This window comes from Spinacia oleracea, chromosome 4, assembly GCF_020520425.1.
Source record: "Spinacia oleracea cultivar Varoflay chromosome 4, BTI_SOV_V1, whole genome shotgun sequence".
NCBI lineage: Eukaryota > Viridiplantae > Streptophyta > Magnoliopsida > Caryophyllales > Amaranthaceae > Spinacia > Spinacia oleracea.
In genome coordinates, this window is record NC_079490.1 from 149,640,905 (window position 1) to 149,647,645 (window position 6,741).

The 6,741-nt window shown below is 37.5% G+C and overlaps 1 long non-coding RNA gene across 1 annotated transcript; it reads right to left on the reverse strand.

Annotated features, from left to right (window-relative positions):
• Positions 1-2,538: 2,538 nt before the first annotated feature.
• On the reverse strand, positions 2,539-4,420 carry LOC130459917 (uncharacterized). Its single transcript, XR_008919646.1, has 3 exons — positions 3,447-4,420; positions 2,958-3,038; positions 2,539-2,736 (listed from the first exon to the last, which is right to left on the reverse strand). It is a non-coding gene; the product is annotated as an uncharacterized lncRNA (long non-coding RNA).
• Between the last annotated feature and the right edge of the window lie 2,321 nt (positions 4,421-6,741).

The following is a 6,741-nucleotide window of genomic DNA, read 5'->3' on the forward strand; positions in this document are numbered from 1 at the left end:
TCTTTCATCTAAACAATTTAGACATAGACTAGTACGTACAATCTTGGATGTCACACATACGAAATATGTAATAACTCATGAGGTCTATACAGTCTAGCTCATAGACGAGAGCTAGCGAATCATAATCCTTTTCCTGTTCGGCCTGAGAATGGTTTTTTTCTCCACTTGTTCCGCCGGAAACTTCTCTGATGAGATTGGCGTTTCACTTTTCAACTTCACTGCATTCATCTCTTCCTGAATTGTCTCCTCTTCTGATCTTGACACAGTTCCAGGCTTCTGCATCTCCTGGTTGTTACACACTTTCAGGGTGGCTCCGTCCTTCAAGTCTTCTTGCACTCTTCTATGCAACTGCAGGAAACCTGAATACTCTCATAGAGTCAAGGCCAAGACCAAATGAAGTTTGCCATGTAGAATAAATAATGGGATCAGAACAACAACTTGAACATTGGAATGACATGAAAATATCTGAGTTTCAAAATAAATTCCTTCCATTCTAACAAAAGGAAAGAAAAATGAACACCACAGTTTCCTCCCTATCTCTCAACTCTCAAGTCTCACCTTCCCTTCCTCTCCTCCATTCCATCCCCTGTTCCCATCCCTTCCTTTTCCATGCAAAACTTCTATCAAAATAACAACATGTTCATCACTGGTATCAAAAATCCAAAGCTATTGTCACAGAAAGCCAACTTAATTGCTTGTTGTTTTTGTCAAGACATGGAAAATTTCCGGAGTAGCAAATTAAGTCGAAGACTTCCGGCCCCTTCAAAGATCAGTTAATCTAGCTAAAGAAAGCACAAACTATAGTTCATAGAGTGAGGCAACCAATTAGGAATCACGAGGTCAACACAAAACAGTATAACAAGTCTTTCAAGCACTCCTAGATGTTCACTTGTGCATATCAGAACCAGTAGCAGGAAAAGATATGAACCTAATTTACCAGTTGTCAGAAAAGCATTACAATAGAGGAAGAATATTACATTACAATTCAAGAACTATTACCAGTAAATAAGAGTCTTCGCCATTTACCACCCAAATGCTTCCCTTAGGATTTAAATGAAAAAATCGTACCATAATACCCGTCCTTATAAAAACAGAAAAATACGCTGCAAGCGACTGGGCAACCCCCAAGAAATGAACCATGAACCCTAACAATCTCAAACGAAAATGCTAACCAGGTAGTAAGAGAGTCAAAGTCCCAAAACTGCCGAAACCCTTACACAAAGAAACCAAAGGTCAATCGCTGAATAATTTCCACCCACTTCCCTCCACACCAAAACACCAGCAAACAACACTAGAAACCACCACGAAAAATAACAGTTGTAGTTCTCATCCCTCTTCTTACGCGGCTTTTCGTCTCTGAAAATCGTCCATAACGAAGGTACGTACACGACCTGTCCAAAGTTGGCCCTCCCCTAACTTCCACACCAGATTTCTTCAACGTTCTTATAATGCATGTGTTTTTGCGGCAACTTTACCAAAAAAATCAGTTAGACGGTTAGTTGTTGCATAATTCTAGCCTTGAATTTAGGCATGTTGGAAATCCTAGTGAGAAAACAAAAGAAAATGAGTGGGAAAATGTGGGAATATGAAAAGTCCCACATGGCAAAAACACAAACCATATTCAATGTTTATATTTGGGGGTTTGAGGGAAACATTTGTTTAAGAAAGTATGTGAGTGGCATGGGTGGTCACAACACGCACGCGCGCGCCGGGCCGGGCTCGGGCGAGGGCCGTGGGCCTTGGTACTTGCGGTTCGCGGGCGTGGGGTGGGTTTTGTGGGCCGGGTTATTCTTTTTGGTTAAGGGCTGTTTGATTAAGTCAGAAGACTTAATCAACCCACTAACTTTGGAAACTGCTCCATTAATCACGTCATTACTCCCCACTAGCCGTTTTATGACTGTTGCAGTTCCCCATTACTCCCGTAACTTCTCCACTAGCCGTTTTTGCTGTTACAGTTTCCCAAAAGCCTCACTATAAATTCATCGTTCATTTCCACAAAAATATACAGAAACTACAATCAATCTCTCTCTCAAATTCCTCTCTTTCTGGGCAAATATTCTGGTCTCCAATCGGGGATTGTGAGTGCACATAATTCTCGGTGTCGTGTAAACCCTGGAGGGCAACCGCAAGCGTTCTACTGCATCGGAGGTAGCGCGGAATTGTCTTTTAGAGCAGTGGTCCGGCCACGGCACGACAATCCACTACAACAAAACAGGGATGTAGCGACATTTAATTTTTTCTTAGGCGGCATTTAAAATTGCCGCTAAAACCTGTAGCAGCATTTACCTATATGCCGCTAGATCCAATGTCGGGAGAACTTCTAGCGGGATTTAATCGATTTGCCTGTAAAGGGTGAAATAAATGCCGCTAGAGTCCTATTCCTAAAAGCGACTATTATTATGCCCCTGCATTCCTGCTTATGCTTTCACTTCTATTTCATCTCATATACCTTGAAATCTTCATATTTCACTTCCCATAAAAATACACAAATGGATAATAGTTGCAAAATAATTAATATATATAATAGTTGTAGTTACATCATTCAAAGTACACAAAATGCTCATTACAATTTTTCCTGTTGTCGAACTTCTAATGCATACTTCGTACTGCTTATAAAGTACACAAGATCTAAAAACTCATTTCAAAGGCTATGTTGTACTCTTCACAAGCATCCAAATCAGCATCAAAACCTTCACGAATAATATAGACGAATTCTCCCCGCTTGATTAAAATAATCTGAAAACAAAGATCATGTTATGAAATAATATAATGTAAAATTAAAGTTAAGGATTCAAGTATAAATTTTAAAGTATTAATGGTCATGGATTATTGTCATGATTATTAATTCAAGGTATAATGTTCAGTACAACACCTTTCATCACATATCAGTTTGCTAAAACTCGATCACCCCCAAATGAGAAGTGTTAACCATGCAAGATGTACTAAGTAGTAAGTACCTTCTCATCAGCATAACAAGCAAAACTTTTTGATCCACCAGTATGCGCCATAACTTGTAGCTCACGACTCATTCGATTTATCTATGTATACATAAAATCAAAAGGTCACATAGAGGGGAGACGGGATAAATAAATTAACAACTAAACTGAATTTGTATATTACAAAATGTATACCATTTCTTTAGGTGATCGAATTCCAATACGTTACCAACCAAAGCCACTGGCCTTCCGGCACACAATCAGGCCTAGCTTTAAGAATATTTGTTATATTTCTAATGTGTGGTTAATTTGAAATCAAGTTTTAGTTCTCCCTTAACATTGTTCCACTTATTTCCCATTGAATGTTTTACATGCCTTCCTATTAACAGGCGAGGAATGAAGAATTTTGACTTTAAAAATAACCAAAACAAGTTACTCATATAATAACATCATACAATAAAGGGACATTTTTACAAAACAACCAAAGCATTAAAATAATTTAGAAATTACCTTCACAATATCAAGTGTTTCTATATTCTTCTTTTTTCGGGAAATAATCTCCAATCATCTGCATTATTACAGACCAATAAAACGGGTTATTTCTCATGAAAAAAAATTACATATTGATCTCTGCATTATTTAAAAACATTAGCAAACACAAGTGAGGAAAGTTCCATTACCTCCTTCCCAAATCCTGAAAGATCAATAAATTGGGTTATTCTCTTTTAGTGGTCCGTACATGTTTCACCTTGTCAAGAGTACAAAATTAAATGAGGTTGTTTTAAGACTACAAATTTATTTGTGTTCAAGGCTCAATTTCAAACACAAATGAGGAAAGTTCCATTACTTTTGCCAATAAGCTTGCCTCAATAAGCATATTAGACCAAATAGAAATGGCAGCAAAGTAAAAAACTTTAGTAATTCAACTTAAATGAAACCAATTTTGAAACTTAATTCATCCATTAGACACGAATTACCATCTCAAATTAAAATCTTACAAATTACAAAAATAAAATTAAATAAAATCAAACCTTAAATATGAACTTGAACTCTTATCAAATAAAAAGAAAAGAAAAGGAACTTTGAGTATACCTTCAAGATCAAAGAAGATCTACTAACAATCGACAATTAAACCCTTGATGCCGCCACCACCATTGCAGCAGCCGCCTCAAAGCTCCACCTCAATTGTTCAATTGTGAGCGATAATCCTTGTAAAGACAATAAGAATTTCAACACTATTATGACAAGGATTGAATCTTTAATTTTGAAGAGATAAAATTGTAGATGAGAGAGAAAATGTCCAAAGGAGATGAGGGTTTTGACTTAGATGAGACTATGAGAGTCTGAAGAGAGTTTTTTGGGGGTTGGAAAAAACTGAAGCGCGATTGATTTTCATTTTTCCCAAATAAGCGCGCCCAGTGGGCTATTGCACCGCATAAGAAAATTTGGGCTTTTAGTGGCATATAAAAAAATGCCACTAGATATGCCGCCTAAAGGTTTAATGTGGTGGCATTTACTATGTATGCCGCTAGATAAATGCCGCTAAACCTATAAATTGTTGTAGTGATCGTTTCAGTTCGTATTACGCAATATCCAGTTAAGTCGTTCCAATTACTTATTTAGCTAACAATCTAAAAGACAATTATTCTGTTATGGCTAAGAATATGTCGAAATTTCTTATTCCTGATATGTCGAAATTGGAACCTCTTGATGGGAAAAACTATAAACGTTGGGCTGTTAGGATGAGATTTTATTCGGAGCAAATTGATGTTGCGTATGTTATTTCTGATGTTGTGAAACCTGTTAATGATGATGAATTGCATGATTTTGAGGTTAAGTTTGCTAAGGATGATAGAACCTGTAAGGGAATGCTATTGCATCATATGTCGAATGTTTTGCTTGACATTTACATGGGCTATAATCATGCTAGGGATATTTGGGATGGTTTAGAGAAAAAGTATGGAACTGATGATGCCGGTACGAAACGTTATTGTGTTAGTAAATGGTTAGGTTTTCAAGTTGAAGATGATAAACCTATTATTGATCAGATTCATGCATATGAGAATATCTGTATTGCTATGGCTGCCGAGGGTTTGAGTATATGTGATATAACTCTTGCTATTGTTTTAATTGAGAAACTGCCACCCTCATGGAAAGACTTTAGAAACCAGTTAATGCATAAGAAGAAAGACCTTACCCTAGAGGAACTCGTAGGTCACCTAAAAATTGAGGAGGAGAACCGTATTAAGGATAAGGGTCAATTTGTATTTTCTGGGTCTGCTAAAGCTAATCTGGTTGAACCTAGGGGCAATTTCTATTCTGATAAGTTTAAGGGGAAGGGCAGTCAGTTCAAGCCTCAATGGAAAATTCAGAAGTATAAGTTTAAGGGTAACTGTTTTGAATGTGGGAAGGCTGGTCACAAGTCCAGGGATTGCAGGGTCAAGAAGAAGCCAGATCAGAATCAAGCTCACCTTGTTGAAGCAGTTGCTGATCCTAACAATTTTATTGCTGTTGTTTCAGAAGCTAATCTGGAAGGTGATGTTGCTGAGTGGATAGTTGATACAGGAGCAACCAGGCACATTTGCACCAACAAAGAAATGTTCACTTCCTACGAGAAGACTGATGGTGAAAATGTATTCATGGGTAACTCTGCTTCTGCAACTGTTCAAGGCAAAGGGAAGATCATTCTCACTCTCACTTCTGGAAAAACACTCACTTTAACTAATGTTTTGCATGTTCCAGAAATGCGTAGGAATTTAATTTCCGGTAGTTTACTTATGAAAGCTGGTTTGAAGTTGTCCTTTGATTCTGATAGGCTAGTTATTACTCACAATGGGGAATTTGTGGGAAAGGGTTTTTGTAATGGGGGGTTGTTTACTCTTGATGTTTCCATTGAAATTATGAATAAGAAAGCTAGTACTTCTTCTGCTTATATTGCTGAGTCTATTGATTTATGGCATGCTAGATTGGGTCATGTTAATATTGCTTCAATTAAAAGACTCAAACAAATGAACATGATTCCAAGCTTTTCTAAAACTGATTTTGCGAAATGTGAAGTATGTGTTGAAGCAAAATTTGCAAAGAAACCCTTTAAATCAATAGATAGACAAACAGAAGTACTAGAACTTGTTCATAGTGACTTGGGGGATTTTAAAAACTATGAAAGCAGGGGCGGTAAAAGATATTACATTACTTTTGTTGATGACTGCTCTAGATTCACCATGGTTTATCTTCTCAGGTCTAAGGATGAGGCTGAGGAGATGTTCCTCAAGTACAAGGCTGAAGTTGAAAACCAGCTAGACAGGAAAATCAAGAGACTTAGGAGTGATAGGGGGGTGAGTATGACCCTAACACTCTTAAGGCGTTTTGTGAACAGAATGGTATATGTCACGAAACAACAGCTCCTTACACACCCGAACAAAACGGGATTGCTGAAAGGAAAAATAGAACTTTAAAAAATATGATGAATTCAATGCTTATTAGTTCTGGGCTTCTTGATAATATGTGGGGGGAAGCTATCCTTTCTGCTTGTCATGTTTTGAACAGGGTGCCTCACAAGAAGCTGGACAAGACCCCATATGAGCTATGGAAAGGTCGAGCACCAAGCCTGAAATACTTGAAAGTGTGGGGGTGCTTAGCAAAGGTTGCCTTACCTAGTTTCAAAAGAGACAAGATTGGTCCCAAAAAGGTTGATTCTATCTTTATTGGTTATGTTTATCAAAGTTCTGCTTATCGTTTTTTAGTTAAAGGTGCTAACAACTCTTATGCAAGTGGTAACATTATTGAAGTAAGAGATGCTGAGTTT